Source organism: Equus przewalskii, chromosome 10, assembly GCF_037783145.1.
Source record: "Equus przewalskii isolate Varuska chromosome 10, EquPr2, whole genome shotgun sequence".
Lineage (NCBI taxonomy): Eukaryota > Metazoa > Chordata > Mammalia > Perissodactyla > Equidae > Equus > Equus przewalskii.
In genome coordinates, this window is record NC_091840.1 from 9,099,793 (window position 1) to 9,122,772 (window position 22,980).

At 46.4% G+C, this 22,980-nt stretch overlaps 2 long non-coding RNA genes across 2 annotated transcripts in view; both read left to right on the forward strand.

Moving 5' to 3' along the window:
* LOC139073849 (uncharacterized) overlaps nt 1-22,980 on the forward strand; it is a 61,653-nt gene that overhangs the window by 18,301 nt on the left and 20,372 nt on the right. The window lies entirely within an intron of this gene.
* Nucleotides 3,334-10,206, forward strand: LOC139073846 (uncharacterized). Its single transcript, XR_011522928.1, has 2 exons — nt 3,334-3,457; nt 9,070-10,206. It is a non-coding gene; the product is annotated as an uncharacterized lncRNA (long non-coding RNA).

Below are 22,980 nucleotides of genomic sequence, written 5' to 3' on the forward strand. Positions count from 1 at the left end.
TTCCTTACCCCATCCAACCTGCCCTGGCCCATTTGTCAGCTGGGCATTGAGACAGCACAAGACAGAGTAAGCACTCAGTAAATATCTGCAGATGGCTCCTTGGTTCTCAGACTTGACCATTCTGTATCTGAAATATTTCTGAAATATCTGAGTGGGTTAGAAAGAAGGCAGCTGGAGACAGCGATTTTTTTTTTCCTTACGGATCCCCCTCGTTTTCTTTCAGCCCCATTCACTGCTGGCACATGGGGCCCCTGAACCTGGAGCCAATTTCCCTCCCACTTCTTCTGACTCATATCTTTCATCACGTCTCAGGAGATCAGCGTCTGTCACTCCCTTCTGCTGGTGAACGGGAGGGCCTTGGGCAGACTCCTAGCTGTGGCTCAGCGCAGCCAGGACCTGGCGTAATCCTTGGGCAATTAGTGAAGCTGGGAGGTCTGCTTCCAGCTCGGGTCTTGTGCACACTGGGGTGAAGGAAATTTCCTGCTTTCTTAGTCATGTTCCTCCCTTCCCCCTTGAAGCCTTAAAAAGACGGAAGCATTCCTGTTTCTTTTCCCTCTCTCCTCTGAGCAGTGATTCTGAAGGACATTAAAGATTGTTTGCTTTGAGCCGAAGAATTCTGCATTTTTCACTGGCAGCATACAGCTGCGGTGGGCACGTTGAGGGCCAATGAAGTTAAGGCTACGGGGTCTCACCTCCCTCCACAACTCTGACCCTTTTTCCATGAGATTTCCAGAGAGGATCTCTGCTGAAAACCCAACCAGAACCCCTGCCCATGTGGTTGGGAGAAGAAAGCTTCCTTTACGTGGGCTTTCCAGTGCATTCCTATAATTACAGCTTGATTCTAAAGCACTAAATGGTTATTATTATGAAGCCAACTCGACCGCTGCCAAGGCGATAGGAGAGACACCATGTAAGCCACACCAACACAAGATTTAGGGAAATCAAGGGCTTTTACTGGATTTGAGAGTAAGGCATGATGGCGAGAACAAAAGATAAGGATCTTTAGCCATGTATACAAACCCATAGATTCTTAGGGAGAGAGAGGAGAAAGAAGGAGTGAAATGGAGGAGAAAGAGGACCTGAGAGAGAGGACCTTAGGACTGGAGGCAGAGACACCCATGACCTTGAATGCACAGATACAAGGTCAAACAACCATTTTCAAGGATTCTGGAATATATAGACTGCTTGATCTTGAAATGTATATTTCCCAAAACTCTTACTCATTTCAGAGTGTTTATATAGCTCACCATGTGCCAGACATTGTCCCCAGCACTCTACACCTCTTCACTCATTTAATTAAATTTCCATGGAGTCTCACAGTTTTTACATTTATGGAATTTTCACCTGGAGACTTTTAGTGAAATCCATGACCACTCCTCACCCAAAGAATCTCTTGGAACAGTGACAGATCATTCTAGATTCCAGCCCACACTTTCCTTGTTAGCACCTGCATCTCTGTGGCCTGGCCTCTGCAGCCTTGGGAATGTTTAACCCTTTGTCTGCTTGACAGGAGGAGGGCTGGTGAACAGGACGGGGGAGGGGACGGGGGGATGGGGACTGGAGCAGGATCTGAGGGGGAGCTCAGAAGGAAGCTGCAGCCAATTGGTGGAGACTGTTTTCCCTAAGATCTACCATCTGAGCAGCAGGAGGGAGATCTGCTCCTCCCGGCGAGATGGCCCTGAGCTTCTGATTCAGCCACTCCTCCCCTTTAGCTCATTGTGTGCAGGTTCATCTCATGGCAGCGAGCACGGAGGTTCTGATGAGCTAATGCTCCCAGGAACTCGGTAGGAGGGGATCATCCTTCTTACCAGGGCATTATCCCACTCTTTGAAGGAATGGTTTTGAAGAAGGACCGAACTTAGCTGTGAGGCAACATAAACAGGCCACACGGTGGCTTTGCCTGGACCTTGGGACGTGTCTCTTTCCATCTTGAAGTTTCCTTTCTGTCCTTCCTTTCCCACTTGGCACCATTCATGTGTTTGTGGTGCTGACTGTAGGCAGGTGATAGTGACATTCCTGAGATGTTGAAATTCTTCCCAGGAGCCCTTTGTTGTAGGGGCCAAATCAATCCTTTGGCCTGAGTGAGGGGTTGGTTTTGAGCTGGGTAGAAAGAGCTGAAGGCAGAAGCAAATCAGAAGCTCATTAAGAGTCAGAGGTCAAATTCTGGGGGGTCATGTCCAGAGAGCCAGAGGCAGGATATTTTGGAAGAGTTTGGAGCCTGTAATGATTGAAAGCTTGTTTGGTTTAGGACGAAACGAAGCACACCCAAGGCGGCTACAGGGAAGAGCCCCAGGAGGTCCATGCTCCTCTTCAGTGCTGCGTGTCTGGGGATGCTTGGAAGGGTCAGAGGCAAGCTGAGCAAGTTTCCTTTTCTCCCTTAGTTCCTTATAAAGGGAGGCAGAAAGTCTGTTGCGAGTGTTCAATGACACAGTCCGTGTCAAGTGCCTGATTTATTATGAGTATTCAATAAATGAGCTTTTAGGATTGTATTATGTTAAACAAAGGCTTCAGAGGTCATAATAAAGTTTGCTACTGTTTGACCCACTTACCAGCAAAGCATGGTGATGTTTGTGTGAGGGAGCAGGAAATAGCCAGATGCATTTTCTTAGTCCTGGCCTGATATTTTTGGAGTCTTGGAGCAGTGAGTCTGTGCTAGTTTGCATGGCAGAAAAAAATGTACTATTGAGTTTGAGGAACTATGAACAATTTAGTTTCAGGTTTGGTCATTTGAAAGAGAATTCACAAAGAAAGGGGCACTTGTCTTTGAAAGGTGGTTCTTACGCAGTGGTCTGATGTCGACTTAGGAAGGGAATGGAAACAGCTTGATTTATATATTTTTGAACTCTGGGGTTCTTTGGTGCATAGGGGTGGGAGTGGAGTGGGAGGAGGAGGGGAGTGAAGAGGTGAGAGGATCCTATCTATGAAGTCATCCAAAGCAGCATTCCTTGACTGTGAACCCACTCCACATTCCATCAAATGGTGTAAAACATTTGGGTTTCCTTGCTCTATCATAAGTGGTGACATGATAAAATTCTTTCTTTCACTTATTTTTCTTGAGGCCATTTCTCTCTTATTGCCCTCTTTGAACCCAGGAGCTTTGCTTTTCTGGAGGCCCGAAGAATGCAAAATATCCAGAAGCTGGGAAACCAGTCTGGAATTGGGGAGTACCCCTTCCTGGCCGGCTCCCCCTGCTCGCTCTTGCCCCAAGCCCAGGCCTGGTTTGTTGCTAAATCATATCCTCAAGAAGCTGCAGGCAGGAGGGGCTGATCCGGCCACCCTGGCCCCGCCTCCCGTCTCCACTGGACTGAGGCAGCTGCTCATTCCTTTCATGAACAACAGGAAGAATCAGTTTCAGGAAATTGAAGTCATGGTGGATAACACATAGGGGACCCGTCTGCTCTCTGGGGTGCAGATTCATCTGCTGCAGGAGCCACAGTCAGTGGCCAGATGCTCAAAGGTGAGGCCTTCATCCCTGGGGTGGCAGGAAAATGTGGTCAGAGGCTCAAGGGGCTAAGCGCACAGTGGAGGCTCCCTGGGTTTGGAGGATGGCTGGATCTTGGCAATCTTGTACTCCAAATGACATGCACTCGTACATAGCAAAGGGTCTCCTGCTTACAGGTATCCCGTGTCAGGTATATGATCCAGTTTGCAAACTAATTATTCTAGATAAAACCCCTCATATGTGGACCTAGCTGCATTTATTGGTGTCGCCCCCTTTTCTTTCCTTCTACTGGCACATTTATTTTCAGCTTGTGTATATTTAAGATTAAAGGCTGGGAGTAGTGTTCTTTTTTAAACTTCATTTATTCCTGTATTCACTCAGCACGGTTTTATGAGCACTCACTAGACATGAGTCTAGGCTCTGGGAGCAGAAAGATGAAAGAAAGTGGTTCCTCCCTTGGAGAAGAGAAAGGGGCAGGTGAGCAACCCTAATACAATGTGGTGCATGCTATCGCGGAGTTTTGTTTGATGTCTAGTGATAGGTGAAGAAAGAGAGACGAGGAGCAGCAAAATCTTCCAGTATGCTCATGGGAGACTCCACGGAGATGGACTGAGACTCCCAGGACAGGAAGGCACAGGGAGACAGGGGTCGGAGATAAGCCATTTCAGACACATGAAAAGCCGCGGGCTGAGGTGCTAAGGCAGCCAGGGCACAGGCTATTCTGGGATGGTAAGTAATTATGGATGCCTGAAGAACCATGTGCAAGGGAAACCGTGATGAGACCTGAGGCTAGACAGGAAGGAAAGGGCCAACATCACAAAAAGTCTTCGATGCTCTGGAGAAGGGGACATTTTATCCTATCAGCAGGAAGGAGCCAGTGGAGAATTTTAAGCACATGGGAACGCGGTGGCCATTTTTGTGTGTTGCAAGGATGACTTTGGTAGCCTGCAGGGGATACACCCTAGGGGAGTTAGGCTGGAGGCAGGAAGACGGGATAAGGACATTTTCAAAATTCCAGGCAAGGGGAGCTGAGAGCAGTGGTATGCAAATGGTGACGGACAGGGGACAATTGCCTTGCGAGATCTCGGGGAGCTGGGACAACTGGACTTAATTTTTAATTACCTGTGGGTGTGAGAGAAAGGGGAGCATTCGGCATGGCTCTTGGTTTTCTTACTTGGACAAAAGTGGTTGGTGGTTCTATTCTCAGAGAGAAAGATCGGGAAAGAGGGCAGTGGGGAGGGGTGGGACCGTTAGAGGAGTGTTTGACATGCTGAGTCTGAGATGCTCGTGGGGGGTCTAGGTGTAGATGCCCAGCGGGTAGCTGGCTCTATGAGTGTGGAGCCCAGGAGAGGAGTCTGCGCTGGGACTTATAGACGTCATTAGCATGTGGGTGGTGGTCAAAGTCTCAGCCTGGTTAAGTTACCCATGGAAAAGGATGTAGTCAGATAGCAGAACTGAGTTTTAGGAAACACCAACATTCGAGAGATGGGAAGTTTGAGAGAAAGAGAAGTCATGTAAAAGCTAGGAGACGTAGTCAGAGGAGAAGGGAGGGGATTAGGAGATAGTGGAGAGTGCCTGAAATGGAAAAGGGAGAACATTTAAAGAAGGATGTGGTGGATAATATAGCAAATGTAGTAGAAAAGGTAAATAAGACCACAGAAAAGCACTCTTGAGAATTAGTTTGAGAATTAGAAGGTCATGTACGGTCTTGGAGAGAGCTGTTATAGTATAGAGAAGGGGAGGAATAAATCTAACGAGCTAAGGGGCATTGAGAGGTGAAAAAGTAGATACCCTACATGAGGGCTACGCTAAAGTGACTCTTGGTAGTGTGACTGAAGAGAGATGGATCAGTGATTCATAATGAGATAGAATATTATTTAGAGGGGATGAAAAGTTCATAGACTCTTTCTTAAGATAGAAACACTTGAGTATGTCAACAGACTGAGAGGAAAAATTCAATGGAGAGAGAGAAATAGCAAATGCAGGAAATATTGGGTCCAATTGTTCGAGGGAGGTTATGGAAGAAATAGGTGTAAGTACAGGGATTCATCTTGGATGGAAGGGAGGGAACAATTTGTATTAAAGAGATGAGGAAGGAGGTAAGGATGCAGGTAGGGTTGGGAACTGAGTGAGGAAGTTTACATCTGATTGCCTCTTTTTTTTGTCAGTGAAATAAGAAGCAACATCACCTCCATCAGGAAAGACGGCAGAAGGGGCTTAAATTTTGGCCTTGCTGTTGAGGAAAATGGGGGTTGGCACTGATCAGAAAATTATAGGAGGATTGCTGAACGCTGTGAGGGATTCATCTGAGACTGGCTCTTGGCACTTTGTGTTCCTGCCCATGTCGGGGTCTGTGAGCAATTCTCCAGGAGTGCACAGCCATCGGGATGTGGTTGGCCTGGTGAGGAGTGGAGTTGGAAGTGGAAAGACAAGCACCATTGTTTTAGTTATTGGCATGAGAGTGGTCACGGCCAAATGGGCGTAATTGGGAAGAAAATGACACTAGGAGGGAGGTGACAAACTGGGAGAAAACGGAGGAGTCCAGAGTCTGAAGATCATGATGAAGTGAGAGAATGGGCAAAGAGAAAGAGATGGAAAGATGGGACACTGTGTCAGAGATCTCAGGTTTTAAAATGTCAGAGGTGAGACTGTTTTGGATGACGGCAAGTCCAAGACGTGGCGTAAGAGTGGGTTGGTGAAGAGCAAAGACAGTGAAAGCATTCCAGTTGAGGTCAAGGAACCAGGAAGCTATAGTGTCCAGTGGACATGTAGATGGTTGCAGGGGTTGTCATGGGAAGAGGCCGTAAGGCGGCAAGCATGAGACCGAAGACCCCTAAGAGCTCAAAGAGATGAGCTCATTTTAGCGATGAAGACCTCCCCAACTCTAAAGGCAGAATTCTTGATACACATGGTCTTCTGAGCAAAAGAGAGGAGGAGCATGGAGGGTCCGTTCCATTTTGTTTCATTTCCTGGTTCTGCCAGGCCCTGAGCCTGTGGACCTCTGCTGATTTTAATAGCAAAGGGGCAAAGCTAGTTATTTCTAGCATACGGAGAAGTGGAAACTTGTACAAGAATGTCAATGACTTGCCCCAAATGACACCACTGAAGGGTGGACCTCAGTCTGTCACTTCATCCCCCTCTTCTCCCCTGACTTGGCTGCTTCTCTCGCATTTAACCTATTGCAGCCGAGCTGGGTCAACACCGGCTTCCCCGATGCACGCCCTCCAGACGTTTGGCGTTTAGATCTGACACAGGGATGCGGAGGGGAATTTTCCCACTTGGCAGAGTGGGATGCAGACGAAGAGGGAATGTTTTCCCTGCACAGCAACAAGAGGTATCAAATCATTACTTCTTTCTCCCTCCCAGCTCTGTTGCTATTTATGTGGATGTGACGGTTCCATAACAATACCTTTTGCTTGGAAAAGGCCTCCTCTTACCAAAAGTCAAAAAAAAATCCCTATATTTTTCATTCTAGAAGTAGACATGATCAGTTCTCTTTCCACTTCTACTTTTTAAGAAATAAATAATCTAAATATACATTTACCTCCCACCTACATAGGTGGGAGGTCCTTGAAGTTCAGGACTGTACCGTGTCTTATCTATTTTAGAATCTTCTGAACTCTTCCAGTCCTTAGCACATGGCTAGTGTGTTTGTTGAACGAATAAAGTGTGTTTCTTGAAGGTATGGATGAAACTCTTTTGCCCAGCACTCTAAAGTGGGTTCTTAGAGCTTGAATAACTGTGACAGAGGTACCTTACGCTGAGCCCTCTTACCTCAACCATTGCTCCCTGTGATGAAGGCAACACACATAGTAAAACGAAAAAGGATTAGACCCCGAGACCTCTGGGTTTAATCTTGGCTTTATCACCAGCTGTGTAGCCTTGGGTAAATCTTTGAAACTCTCTGAATCCCAATTTCTTCATGTGAAAATCAAAAGAAATGATACCTCCGTTGTTTGACTGTTAAGAAGATCAAATTGGATTACATGCAGCCAAGTAACTAAAATATAGCAAGTGATCAATTAAGATAAAATTCTTTCTTGACTCCTCTCCATGTGGACATCCATCCATCCATCTTTTGGTCTCAGGGCATGTATGTCTGGATGTGGAACCAATTAAGAAGTGGTTCCTGAAGCTGTGGAACAGCTTTTTACTCTGTACAAAATTAATCTGGAACTGATATCATGACCAGGACTAACACAAGCCATTCTCTGAGAACGCTAATTAGCTCAGATGCCCATGTGGGTGAATTGAGGCTGTGGAGAGAAGGCTGTTTATAAATCATAGTTCATCCTGTCACTAGGAAGCAGTTTGGTTGAGAACATGACAAGAAAAGCCTCTTTCCTGAAAAGGGCGGAAGTGGTGGTGGCAGCCAGGAGCCTTGAATATCAAGAAAAGAACAAGGATGGGAACTTCCGTCTTTTAAGTACTCACCATAGTCCAGGCGTTGTGCTAGTTGCTTTCTATTTGTAACATTCTAAAATCGTTTAATAACACCCTTTCAAGGAGTTAGGACAGCTGGAATTCTGGAGAAAAGGAGTTCTGGATATGCCAGCTTTGAAACTACCTCTAAGTTTAAAAAATATATGAGTGTAGATTGATTTGTTCAAAGCCACTTTATGCAAACAGAATTGAATGGAACCAGCCTCACTGTGGATGGACGTGTTCCAGGACAGTCTCTGGATTAGAAATGGACTGTAAGCCTGAAGAAAGCAGGGATCCCGTCTGTTTGGCTCATCCTTATGCAGTGCTTAACAGACGATAGGTACTCAATACAGGATTTGATGTTTGGAGCTGCGGTGGCCATTTTGTGCCCATGAGAAAAAGCATACAAAATTTCAGGGATGGTGACCCAGAGCCCTAACACATTTGAGTTGCCAAATTAACCCACCGTGGGACCACCTACCTTCAGACCTCTTGTTTTATGGCATAAATAGATGTCCTTCTTTTTAAAAGTCATTCTTCTCTGGCTTTTTTTTTTTTTTAACTCATGGCCAGAAAAATTCTAACTGACCCAGTCTCTAAATGTGAGCTTGGGCCAGTGAGCTAACATTTCTGTGCCTCAGTTGGAGGTCACAATCACGCCCTTTAATGGAGCAGCACCTTACGAGAATGATGGCAGCCGCCTATTTCTTCGGGCTAAACTATAACATTTGCTGGGACCCTTGGGCTGAATTCCTCCACTTTTAAACAGACTCTCATTTCACATGAGAGTTGAATTCCCGGCGGTGAGGGTGGCAGAGTACTAGCCTGGCAGGTTGGTGTTTGGTTTGTCAGGGCGCCACGTGGAACCGGGTGCCAGGGCCATGTTATGTGATCTGAGCCATCTCGCTGACCTGCCTGTTGCCCCACGGCAGGCCAGCATTGCAGAGCGAAGCATAGTTTGCATTCTTCCCTCTCCTGCAGAATTCTATGGAGAAGGGGAGAAGAGGGCATTTCTCCCTTCCTTTCTCTGTTGGATCTGCTGTCTCTCAAACCTAAACCGGGGCGGGGAGGCATCAGTTTGTTCCAAGGCTTTATTAACCCATCGTCAGAGAAGACTGTGATTTGAATAAGCATTTAGGCCAGAGATTCAGATATTTGGAGAATTAGTGATTTTGGTGTGTGTGCATTTGTATCTCATGTAGATGAAGCCGGCCAACTTCAGTCCAACTTCTACTCCTCAGCATGAAGCTGGTTGCCTGCAAAGAGCCATTCTATTCCAGTAGCCACAGAATCTCCCCTTCACCTCCCCTGTGGTGACGCAAAATGGTAAGGATAAAAAGATTAGACAAGGCCTGAGGGGAGTCTGAGCAACCGCTGCTGGAAGGGTTACTAACATTGGACAAATGAGACTGCATTTTCGGCTCATTCTCTTGGAAGAAAGGAACTCTTCCTGCTAAGTCTGTGTCCTTGCCCCAGTGGATTGAAGGCCACCAGGCCCTACAGAGGGGAGCGGGCCGAGCGTTCAGGTCAGAGAGACAGAGCTGCAGCAGCCACGGCACGGCCAGGCTTGGGTGAAACACACTGCAGGGCAGCGAAGAAGCAGAGCCTTCGCCAGGAACCAGCAGATGATGTTAAGCGTGTAGGCAGGGTGTCCACGCTGAGCCAGCACCAAGATGACTGTTTCAGCCTCGTTGATTATCAAGTGTCACATGCGCTTTGGGGAGGAGCGGCTGGACGCTCACCTTAGAACCTTCTGCATCTTCCCTGTGCTGCATCGACAGAAAGTGGTACGGTTGAGTCTGTAGTTCCTGACTCAAGTTTGGGCCCAGTCAATTGCATCAACCCTTTTGTCCTGATGGAATCCCAAATCGGGTTCCTCTCTGGCTGCTATGACATTTTAATATCTGTATCCTGTTGCCCTACCTGGTCTTTTTTATTTTTCAGCTTTTTATTTTGAAACAACCTCATGCTTACAGAAAAATTGCAAATATGGTACAAAGAACATTTCTTTCCTTGAACCACTTGAGAGTAAGCCAGCGTGAAGCCCCATCACTGTGAAAACATTAGTGTGTAATTCCTACAAACAGTACAGCTTCCTATAAAGCTACATAAACATAACTACATCCTACATAGCTATGACACAGCCATCCCAGTCTCAATTCTGACACTGACACATCGCTACCACTCAAGCCGAGGCCCCATTCAGGTTTCACCAGTTGTTCCAATAATGGGTCCAGTTGTCACGTCTCTTTAGGTCCCTTTGAAACATACCAGTTTCTCAGTCTTTCCTTGACTTTCAGACATTGACAATTTTAAAGAATATAGGCCAGTTATTCCTATATTTCTCAGTTTTAATTTGTGTGATGATTCCTGTTGATTCCTTTTAGGTGGGCATATTTGGCAAGGATATCACAGATATGATGCTGTCTTCTTCTCATTACTTCCTGACACGTGACACACAATCTGAGCACTTGATTAAGATGGGTCTGCCGGACCTCCTCATCATAAAGTTGCCCCTTTTCCCTGTGAATTAACAAGTGTTTTTCTTTATTTTCTTTCTTTCTTTATTTTTCGAGGAAGATTAGCCCTGAGCTAACTGCTGCCAATCCTCCTCTTTTTGCTGAGGAAGACTGGCCCTGAGCTAACATCCGTGCCCATCTTCCTCTACTTTATATGTGGGACGCCTACCACAACATGGCGTGCCAAGCAGTGCCATGTCCACACCTGGGATCCGAACCAGCAAACCCCGGGCCACTGAGAAGCGGAATGGGCGAACTTAACCGCCGCGCCACTGGGCCGGCCCATTAACAAGTACTTTCTTGTGTGAGGAAGCACTTGAGATTATGCAAATATTCTGTTTCCCATCAAGATTTCAATTCATTTATTTATATCAAGATGGACTCAAAGATGCTTATTAGTCATAAGCCATTACTTCATTAATTTCATTGTTCAATTTATCCCAGATTTGGCAAGTGAGAGTTCCTTCAAGCTGACTGTAGGCACTTCTGACATGTCTTCGTAGTTTTTTGAGCACTTCCTTAATTTATGGAATAATATAATGGTCCAGGCTCACCTTATACTCTCCCTGCCCAGCCTCGGCACCAGCTATTTCCCCAGGTTCCCTTGAGTGGAGAACAGTATGAAGAAGGCAGATCTGGGAACTGAGTGTGCTCATTACACTGGAGTATTACTGCTCCCAGGCCCTCCCAGTGGAATGTGTGCGTATATACACATGTGGAAGTGTACACAGCACATATCCATATTCATTTCTGTATCTATGTCTATTGAAAACCATGAGTTGACGTCATCTCCATTTTCAGTCCAACACCACAGGCTTCGTTCTAGTGTTCTCTCTTTCGGTATTTGTAACTCCCTTTCCCAACAGTGAGAAATCCGGCTTCCTTTATCCTTAGTGTATTTACTTGTTTGGTCAATCCCTGTGTATATAACCAAAACCTCCTCACCGTCGGCATCCCCTCCTCCACATGAAGCCTCTCCACCCTGCAGAGGCTCCGACACCCCACACTGGACTTCTCACCATGAGTAGACACTTTTGTCATTTTTGGACCTGACACTTGACACTGGGTTGCCATGGCTCATCCCTGTCCTTCTAGCGTGGAAAGCTCCACTAATGACTTTTGACTTGTTATGTTCAGGAGAGGAAGAAGAAAAGGAAGGCATAGAGAAAGCCACACCTGGTCTTTGCAGTGGCGATCTTCGTGCCCACAGTGGATGGAACTCCGGGGCGCTTTGGTCTATCAAATCTATCTTAACAAGGCTTATATTTGTTGGTGTATGTTGTATCACACTAATGTCGTCTGTATTTTCTCTCTCTTCTGTTCTTTTCCTTCCCCTAATGACATTGTGAATGCCTGAGGAGCCACTATCTAAACTCCAGGCCCTGCTTCTTAGCTCCCCTCCATGCCCACTCAGGTCTGGGTCTACAGAGTCTCCCTCGGTGATAGGAAGGGAAGACAAATCCCCAGTGTCAGGGCCTTCCGCCCCGCCTCCTGGGCACAGCCTCCCTGCACCTTCCCCTCCCCTGCAGACTCTTTCACAGGCTGAGCTCCCAGCTCTTCGCCCGCCCTTTCCCCCTCAGAGGACCCTCCTGCTCCTGTGAGTAAATGCCTGGGAGTCACAAGGCGCAGGATCAATGATGGGGTAAGTCAAGCCCTTCCCTGTCCCCAGCCTGGCTGATCTCATGCCACTGGGCCACATTCCTGTACTCCTTGGGTCCAACCTCGTCCTCCTGAGGTTGGGCAAAAGTCTAGGGCCCACTGCTCTGCACACTGAGGACAGGCCCTCTCTCGCCACTGGATGATCTGGGATCAGTTAGCCTGTGAAAGCAAAGGGCCATCTGACTCTGCTACCAGAGCTATTTCAGCTTTGTGACACTGCACGCCACAGCATCCCCATCACTCTCAGACGCTGCCACCGTCTCTTGTCCCCGATACTCCCTGTATCAAGGCGTGTTGCTTACACTGCTGTTTGGTGCCTTTGGGGGAGAGGATAGAGAAGATGCCACTGCCAGGTGATGAGCAGGCAGGAGGGTTGCAGAGAGAGGGCACTGGGATGCCAAAGAAAATCTAGCTATTTCACCCCCAATGCATGTGGGGACAAATGACAGCTTTGCATGTCAGGTTTGGGTTTCATGTGCCTCCCCAGGTCCTGATTAGCTGGAACTTGACATGGAAGATGGGGACAGCTAGCTTTCTCCTCTGAGTTGTGGGAGAAGAAAAACATGGCTCCTTAGGAGCTTCTAACTGCAGGAGCCAGCAGACTCAAGGATGTACCACAGAGAAGCACGGGATAGCGATGTTTCCACCTCCACTCCCATCACATCCCTTCTCGGCTCCAAGATTCTTGAACGATGTGAATCCTTCCCCAGAGAACACAGTGGCATGGTCATAACTTGTTAAATACCGTAATTAAAATAGTTCTCTTATTAACTTCATGATAACGCGTTTTTTCCCCCTCCTCCTCGAAATTACACGTTAGCGTTTTGTTAATTAAATTTCCAGTTCCAACAGAACTTCTCGCTGCAGCCATGCGGTTTACAGGGGGCCCTCTTCCTGGGGGGTGGGAAGGTGGCTCAGCAGGTCAGACGGGTTCTCATCTTTTCTGCTAGAAGAAGGTTGAGAGAAAAGAACAGAGGAAACTCCTCGATAGTCTATGCCTGAATAAGGCAGCCAGACTGAGCAAATAAAAGTAAAGGGCACCCAGTTAAATTTGAATTTATTTCTCTGAATTTCAGACCTAGCGGGGCGTCCTGTGTTTTCTCTGGCAATCCCACACCTTCACCTAAACTTTGGCTCACGGCTCCAGAGAAGAGGGTTTCCACACTCTTCTTTCAACGTATACTGGTTCTCTAATTACTGAGTTAGCATTGGAGCTTGTTTTTATTGTTTTGGTCAGCTCCTTAATTCACACAATCTCAAAAGATTTTACAGTTACATGTTTTATTAATACTGGTCTGATGACTACTATGGATCCATTGATCTCTTAATCATTGAGTAGTGTCTGTAACACACCAGATGCTATGAACAAGGCTGGAGATACAAAGGTCAATAAGGCACAGACTTGACCTCAAAGCGCTCCCTGCTCAGAGCGGGGGTCCTAGGCCTGCCAAATCCAGCTCGCCATTTTGTTTTGTAAATAAAACAATTGGAACACAGCCACACCCTTTTATTTACTATTGTTTGTGGCTGTTCCCACCTGCAGAGGCTGAGTTGAGTAGTTGTGGCAGAGACTATGTGGGCTTCAAACCCCAAATATCTATTTTTGGCCCTTAAGAGAAAAAGTTTGCTCATCTCTGAGCTAGAGGAAGAAGTAGTCAACAATGTGAACAATATGCTATGAGATGTAAGCGCCCAGCATGGGGAGCACAGAGAACCTAATTCTGCCTCTGTGGGGCTCTGCTGGTTTGTCAGAGGGGACATCAGAGCTGGGTTTATAGGATTCATCAAAGGGTGGGAAGGGGAGAGGGGCCAGGATTCAAAGCAGAAGAAGCAGCGTGTGCAAAGGCCCTAAGGCCGCTTCTGGGCTGTGTCCTGGGGACGTGGAAGGGGTAGGGTGAAGGTTGAAAAAATATCACATCTTGAGGGTCTCAATACGTTAAGTACTTAAATGTGTTCACTATTAATGTAAACCTTGAAGTCGAAATTAGAATCCAGATTTTATACATGAGTAACTGAAGATCAGAGAGGTTAATGAAATTGTCCAAAGCCCCACAGAAGGAAGCAGAAGAGCCAGGATACTAACTCAGAGTGAACCAGTCTAAAAGCCGTGTTCTCAGCATCCTCTTTGCTGCCTTGCACGATGGACACACCCATCACTTCTCTGAACCATGGGCTCCTGGGGGGCAGGATGCATGTCTTATTCTAGAGCAGTGGTTCCCTACTGGGAATGATTTTACCCTCTGGGGGACATTTGACAATGTCTGGAGACATTTTTGGCTGTCACAACTTTGGGCGGATTTGCTACTAGTATCTAGTGGGTAGAAGCCAGGGACATAGCTAAACATCCTGTAATGCATAAAACAGGCACCCCGACAGGAATGATCGGTCCAAAATGGCAACAGTGCTACTCTTGAGAGACTGTGCCCTGCATCCCCACGCCCAACACGGGGCTTGGCAGATAAAGGGTACTTGGGAATGTTTGTTGCACTGAAAACAAAATTAATGTGTTTAAGGAATAGGGAAAAGTTCATTAGTGAAGAGGATGTAGGATGGAAGTTGGGGCAAGAATGTAAATTGGAACGGATTGCAGGCGTGCAAGGACTGACACAAAGGAAGTTTAATTTGTTCCAAAGGCATGGTGAATATCAGAGAGCCATTTAGTTTGGGAGAGTGACATGATTAGGTGGATTTGTTGGAAAGTTACACTGACTGTGGCATGAAGAAGAGATTGGAGTAGGGAGACCTGTCAGGTGGCCTCAACGAAGGCAAGGCCAGTGGGAAGTGAGAGGCAGAAACAATTTTGGGAGAGGTTAGAAAGGAGACTCAGCAGGATCGGGGTGTTCAGGGAGAGAGGAGGGGTCGAGAGGGTACTTGTTTGAACAGTTCCAACACTGACTGAGGTAGGAATACGGGAGGTAACCAGGCGTACGTGCACAGGTGGAGGGTGGAGGTGGGAGGGATGGTGATGCTGGATTTGCTAATGATGAGCTGGCTAAAGAATTCCCACCCATGTGGCAATTTTCAGTAAGCCAATGGAAATTTGAATCTGGAGCTTGGAGAATAAGGCTGGAATGAAAATGCAGATCTACGCATGTATGTGTTTCCCGTTGATGTACATTCTCTTATATCGTTTTGCCAATTCTCCCTCACCAGACGCTAAGTCCCCAAGGTCAGAGGCGATGCAGGGATTATGAGCTCAGACAGGACTGAATGTGCATTCTGGCTTCACTGTGTACTGGCTATGTTATACTAGGATGTTATTTTGTTCTCTGAGCCATAAAATTTCCTCATCTGTAAAATGGGGATAATATTAGCTATCTAAAGTGGCTGTTAAAAGGATTAGATCAGGTTGTGGGTGTAAAGCACGTCGGATGCCTTCTGTAATGGTAGCAATTTAATATTTTACTCTCCAGTCCCGGTGTGCACATGTGCACAGGCGTGCGTGCACACACACACACACACACTCACAGCTTAGTACATCTCAGCACTGACCACGTGGTCTTAAAATTCTTGGCTGAGGTGTTTATCTTTCCCGAAGACTCTCCTGGGACAGGGTCTTTGTCCTGGTGGTCCCAGCACTAGCACGGTTCCTGGATCACAAGTAATGAATGCCTCAAATAGGAAGCTTCCGGCTGAGGTTGAGCGACAGGTCTATGGTTACGGGCAGAGCTGAGGCCTCCTCATCCCGGGCCAGTCACCTTGGCAATACTGTTTCTGGTCATTTTGACCAGCAGAGAATCCAGAAAGACCATGTAAATTACAAGCCTGGAAACACACATCCTTAACTCTGCAGGTAAACTCACACTCATGCTTCTGTGTTTTTCTCGGGGCTGGTGAGAGGATGAATTTGCCTTTGGAAGTCTTCTCTAACTGAAGAGCAACGGGAAGAGGCAGGCCTGAGGGATCAAACTCCTCCGAAGGGCAGCGAGAATTAATTGGGTCTCACCTTGGCTTGGGCTTGGCCGTCTTCAAGGCTGGCCCTGTGGGACTCTGGACACTTGGAATCCACTCTGAGTTCTGTTCCTCACTGAGTCATCTTGGAACGCACATCGCCCCACCCAGTATGTCTCCTTCCTTCCGACTGGCCCCAAGTCTCCTCCACAGAACAGGAATAAGCCCGCTTTCCATGGTTTGCTTCATCCACTTACCTTCTCAGCAGAGGGACCTACCTGTCCGTTTCTCTGCACCCCTCGTTATTACCCATCTGTGGCTTCAGGCACAGAAGGTTTCCTTTAATGACCTGATTGAAAAAATTAACCAGGTAAATCTGATGAAACAATTGAAGAAATCACTGTATTATAGATTTCCAAGTCAATCTGAAATTATTTTTCAATTCCTCCATGACCACAGTTTATTTCCTCTTTGGGATGGCAATGCTGTAAGCCAGACAGGGCTGTCAGGGAATGGTTATGGATCTCCTACTATATGTCAGGCACCGTGCTTGCTTTTCTGTTGGGCTTCTCAACAAGTGGCAGCAGCATCTGTCTTATCCTTGGTACTTAAATAAGACATCTCACGGAGCCCTCGGAATGTCAAGCCATGGCTGTTATGTGCTCTGCCGTAGGGAGCTACTCAAACCGGTCTTGAATTCTGCCCTGTGCTAGGCTTTTAGAAGGATCCAGTTTAGGATGCGAGCACTGCCGTTTTAGGACTTCCTACCTCGGTGCCCTGCGGTGTCTCATCAAGCAAGGAGGCTCCCCTCTAAGCCTGCAGGCTCCTTGCTGTCTGACCCCAGCCATCTACCCTGGCTTCAAATTACAAGTAGGTCTGGAAGCCAAGAGCCAGCCAAATGCATCATGGTTCCCACTGAGGAGACAAACCAAGCTGCCAGCCAGCAGGGCTTGGCTATAAAAGCCCAAGAAGCAGCAAGCTTATCCTAGAAGGTGATTTTGTGTGTTTGTTTCCACATGCAGCTTCTCTCTGTGCAGAACCTGCACATTTCTTTCAAGTGCTTTTGTATTTATAGATGAGCAGTCTTGTTGGGGATGCTGTAGTGGGGAGGGGGCGATGCCCTGTGGCACGCAACTGGCTCATTTAATTGGCTTCATTTAAGATAAGGATTTTACCTTTGGTTCAGTCCCCTTTAGGTTCTAATTAGCCTGGCTCTGTTCTGGAGCCACAGAAAGCACTGTCGATCTGAGATGAAGCTTTTATAAACGAATATTCTTGGTCCAAAATGGAACCAGTAGGAAGGATGTGTAAGTGTTACATTCTCAATCTACTCACGGCGTATGTGACAGCTTCCTTCCTCACGGCCCCCGTTCCCTGCCCCCAAACACACACACTTCACCTACAGTTTGCTTTGTCAATGACTTGGTATTCCTGTAATGGGCAGCGGAGTGCCTCACTGAGGAGAACTCTGGTAGTTCTTAATCTCACCAGAGGTGGCGAGCTCTGAAGTCCAGGGAAAGCATTGGCTCTGCTTGCGTCCTGGGCACTTAGAGATGTAGAGTCTTTCATGTTGATTATTTTGTAGATATGAGTATATTTTGGGATCCAGAAACCCTGAAAGGAAAGAGTTGTCTATTTTCTGATCTTGCTGTCATTCATTGATTCATTGATTCACTCATTCGTTCATCAAACCCCTGTCACACTCCTCCCTGTGTGGGACAGGCACAGTGCTTCCTATGTGAAAAATGTATTGCTTTCCTAAGCATTCCTGGGTGTTTCTGTAGAAAAGCCCTGGATGGGAATCAGGAGACTAAATCTGTCTTCCCTGGGTGACCTTGAGCAAGTCGCTTCCCATCACAGGGATTCACATTTCTCCCCTGCGTTTCCTTGCAGCTCTGAGGCTCTGTGTCACTGCTCTGCAAAGCAGGGAGGACCCAGACTCATGTGCCAGGGCAAGCCTCTCTCTGCCTTCAGCTCCCGGCAAAGACTGAAGGCCAGACCTGATGGGGCTGCCTCTCCCTCTCCCTTCAGGGTCATCCTCAAGACTTTTCCTCCTCCTTATCCCTTCTCCTCCTACACTTGATCTTAGCCAAAAGGCCAAGAAGTGATCCTCTTCTCCTCCTGAATTCGAGGGACAGATAAACAGAGGCAGAGGGCTACCAAGAGAAAAACAAAAGGCAAAACACTCATGACTTCCTGTAGCAAGCGAGAACTATCAGGTTTCAACCTGAACAAAAACCTGCCGGGTACTCCCTGGCTATTACCTGACTGGAGCCCAAATGGGTGTTCTCTGTCAAGTCAGAGATTGTGGTTCAGTGTGAAGACCAACTTACATACACATCACCGTGGCAACGTTTAGGTAAACGGGCTCAGAGGCCCGTGGATGGATATTATGGGATAGCTTCCTTTCTTCTTTCTTCTTTCCTCTCTTAACACTAGCCTAGGGTAAAGAACAGCTGAGCTGGATTAATTGACTTCTTTTTAGAGATTTCTCACCTTTGGATATATTTGGCTCTGAAATTGTCAGTGAAAATTCAGCCAAGGTGTCAGCCCAAGGCATTCTGGGGTCCTTGAGGTTTATTGATAACTGCAGAGTGTGATTGAAGATTTATGTTGAACATGACTGATTATGATGCTACAGGGGAAAGGGCCACGCGTCGGATGTGTACATGTGCTTGTGTGTGTGTGTGTGTGTGTGTGTGTGTGTGTGCATGTGTGCATTGGAGTGGGGGATGCTGGTGGTAACTTGCATTTGGATTTTCACATTCTCCATTCAGATGCCATCTGTCTGTCTCAGATTCCCTCTGTAAAGCGTCATATCTAGTGACACCAAGTGTCTTTTGTCTGCTTAGCCAGAATTTGAGCCTTTGTCTATCTAGTGCCCCATGATCACAGAGCAGCAGGATCCTGGAACACCAAAAGGGACTTCCTCCAGAGAGACCCTGAGCAGATGCAAGAGACAAGTTTATACTCCTTATCCCTTCTAGGAGTTGATGCTAGAGACTTCCAAAAACTCACATATAAAGAAGGAGTCTCTTGGCCTCCCCTGGCTATCTTACGTTGTTGCTTTTCTGACCTGGACTTTCAGGCCACATGCTTGAAGCATCAAGATTGGCCCAGTAAATACTGATATAGGGGTTTCTAGAGCTCATCTTCTAAAGACAGGTGGGCAGCGTTTCAGCAAGACCGGAAGTCTCCTTAGCCAGGGTTCTGTGAGCCCTACAAACGTGGGCATCGGGGAGGGGATCCACGGCAGCAATTGGTAGAATTTGGCGGATCCAATTCTCTGCTCTGCACTTCCTCCAAGCCTCCGCTGTGCTAACGATTAATGTGTGAAATGTAATTTTAATTCTCTTGTTGAATGAGATAAAGATAGAATATTCCTCGCAAAGACAAAACATCTGAAAAGTTACAACTTCCACAGATGTATGCCTTACGTTTGATAGACAATGTCTAAACAAGTGTCTTGAAATCCGTGTAAATATGGAAAATTTGAAGTGTGCAAATTTTAGATGTATTTGAGATCATCAGAGGAAATTCTTGGTGATTCCTTTGTAAAGGGCACCGTTTCTTCTAATTTTTCTGTTATGCGGATTTTTCTGCCTTAGGTTAGCTTGGAATAGAGTGTCCCACAGTTTAAGAGAAATGAAAAATGGACGTGGCCAGGGAAAAATTTGGAGTAAGCAAAAAGGTCTTTGGCATCCTCCTCTCTCTCCTTTTGAGATCCACTTAGCATATTTGGGATGTTTGGACATCTTTTCTCTTGGTCTTTAAAGTTGCTTGGCTCATTTTTCTTCTTTATAAATGAAATGCCCTTTGTTAGAAATTCTTCTATTTTTGTTTTTGTATTTTAGAAACTTCAATGGCACAGAGACTCCTAAGGAACCAAGAGTTTCTACAATCACCTTGAACACATTTTGACCCCTACTCCTTTAAGGAATTCGACTTTTTTTTGCCATCTCTGATAATAAACCCCGTTTTGATATTCCGAATATTTAGTCAGCAAACTCCACAGCAAGAAGTAACAGCAGCTAACCAGAAGAAGACCGCAGGGATACTAGACAGAGATGGAGTCAATCCACTTTAGACTGGAGAGTGCCTTCTGGCTGCAGGTCGGAGTCAATGTGGAACTCGCAGGACCCTCCTACTTTAAATAACTAGTGGCATCTCTCCTCTGGTCCATCTCAGGCTCTGACCGATTTTAGTATAACTCCACTCTTGGCAGTGTGGATTTGGAAGCCAAAAGTGGACTTTTCATACTTTGATCCTTAAGGAAATTGGAACAAATCAAGTTGCTTATTAAAAAAAAAAAATGCCAGGGTGAGGTTCCCTGGGGTGTGGTGCGAGGATTGTACTGGAAAAGGAAAGGACGTGGTCCAAGCAACACTGCTGAGAAAAGTCTTCCAGCTGGACTGGCTTCCCCACGGTTTCTCCGGGCAAAGGGGAGATCCACTGTCAGATAAAAAGCGGCTCAACTGGGCAGGCAGCCAGCCTGGGGAGGACAATGATTTCCTCACTTTTAAATTTGATTATTAGTTCTTATTTATTGGAAGCCTGTGATGCATTTAGCCTCATAGCCAACACGCAAGAGGAGCAGCCTAATGGGACTCATTTTTTCCTATTAACTTTTTCCATTTTTCATCAACTGAGTCAGCATCTCACGAGTTAAGAGATGTTGAGCCAAATCTCATCTGATCATCGTATTAGCTACTAACACGGTTCTCTCCCCTCCCTCTCATCCCAGCCCCCAGGTCAAATTGGCCTGTGCATGTCCCCCCCACACCCCTTTCTGCATCTACGTCAGTGAAGTGCAATGGCCTATTTCATTTACAATGCGTCTTGAATTGAGGATTTATTATTGCTGGAAACAAACCATCCCAGTGTTTAATATGGTACTTTTACTTTAAGGGTGGAAAGAGAAAAGATGGGTCAGGATGATGGGCATTTTTTTCCTGTTTGTTTTTAATATGTATTGAGAGCTACTGTCAGTTGAATACAACGTTTTACGAATTATGTTTACTCCCCACAGCCTCCTTATGAGACAGGCCATATTATTGGCCCCATTTTACAAATGTGGAAACAGAGGCTGAGAAAGCTATGGGAAATTTCAAGGCCTGGCAGTTAATAGATTTGCCCTCCCACCAACTACCCGGGATGAACCACTCTGCCTACCGCTTCCTGTGGTTTTGAACACTGCATCTGGTGGTCAGAGCCTGGTGTCCTGAAAAGTCAAAGGCCAATGGAGAAATACTAGGTGGTGTCTCCATTGTTCCTCTAGGAAAAGAACTGGGGAACTGAATATAAAGCTCAGATTTGTAGCAGTGTGTATAATTAGATGTCCGACATGCAGGGCATCTTGAAGCTTGAAGCATCCATTAAGAATGCGTGCTTATGCTTGAATTTGCTCCGGAGACCAAACTGTAGCTCTCTTATTTTCAAATTGCACTTTTCAGCAGTGCTTTGAAAAACCGAGTTGTCACGGGGTTAACTCAGCCTACATGCACCCGAGAGTAGAGCTTCTTGGCCACCCGTTGGACAAGCTGGTAGCTGTCTGAAGGTTGAGTAATCTCACCCCGTGAGTCCAAATGGAGCACATGTTGGCAGCCCTCCCTGGGGATTACTGGTTCTGGCTACTTGAGGTTGACCTTAGTGAGGAATTGTTTCAGCTCCTCTATTTGCCCATTAGATGAGCTCCAGATGAAACAACCTGGATATGAGTAAGTCTATAGGGGTTTGCAGATGATGCCAAGATTTTTGCAATACATTGATGTTTTCTCTTCTGGGGATGCAGTGGATTATGGTTTATAGCCAGGTGCAGAGTAGTTTATACACTGCCAGTAGTAGTGGAAGCCAAGAGCAGAAGGAACTGATGGCAAAATTACTATCTTCTGGGGTACTTCATGGACAGCTCATGGATGTCCCTGAAAAAGTTGAAGTAAAATGTATGAAGTCAAGTTTCCATATAAATCACTCTAGGTGCAGAAGAGGTTTATCATCACAGGAGATTAATTAAACACATTGCTAGTTCCTGAGTTAGCAAGTTGCTCAGTGGGATCTTTCTAGAGGAGCTAGTTGGGTTGTAGTGGGGTGATTTCTTGTTTTCAGAAGGGGTGGTGGGTAACCTATGATCTGGTAGTCATTGGGTCATTTCTTTGAGAGCATTTCTGAAACAACCCTGCAAGTGCAACATGCAAGTGTTATTTGGTTGAAATCAGGAGGTTAAGCAACGCAGACTCCAGATGCTCTGGGATTCTAGTGGGTTAGCCAAACAAGGTCTTTGTCCCTGAGTAGGCAAGGCTCTGTAGCCGTGCTCAGAACGATGCACCTGAATGGGACAGGTGGCACAGTTTATGCCAATAGTCACTGACCGGTCAAGTTCCAGACTGCTCTGTGGACAATCCTGACAGTGCCACCTAGGTCTGCCAGCGTTGGATCATGGATACACAGAGGTATTGATTCTGGTGGGCTATAGTTAGGTATAAATCTGCCTAGATTACTTCAAGACAGTCCAGCAATTTGCAAATATTTGTTTTTATGTCCTTGTAGACGCTTATGTCTAGCCCAAATCTCCTCTTTATTCTGTAACTACTTTAGATGGTGATGTTTCCTGTTAATCCCTCCCACAGAAGCTAATATGAGATGCTACAACGAGGGATATGGGACCAATTTTATTGATAGCCTGAGATTTTTCTTTGAGATGTTCCATCCACCCACTGAGAAGACCCCTTGTCACTGCCGTAGTACCCCTACCTGGGAGGTGGCATTCTAGGAGTTTTGGACTGATAACCAGTAATAGTCTCAGTTCCACATAACTTAAGAAAAGTTTTGAAACTTCTTAAATCTCACTTTTCCCATTGGTAAAAGAAAAGGGTGTTGTCTGAATTAACATTTGTCACGTGTTCGCATGTCCCAAGCTCTTTACGTGTCTGATCTCATTTAATTCCCATGCCCACCCTATGAGATTGTGCTGAGCATTCTTGGTTTGCCTTTTCACATTCGCTCTCTACTCTTTTCTACTCTGCTCCGTGCCCCAAGAGGCTGAGC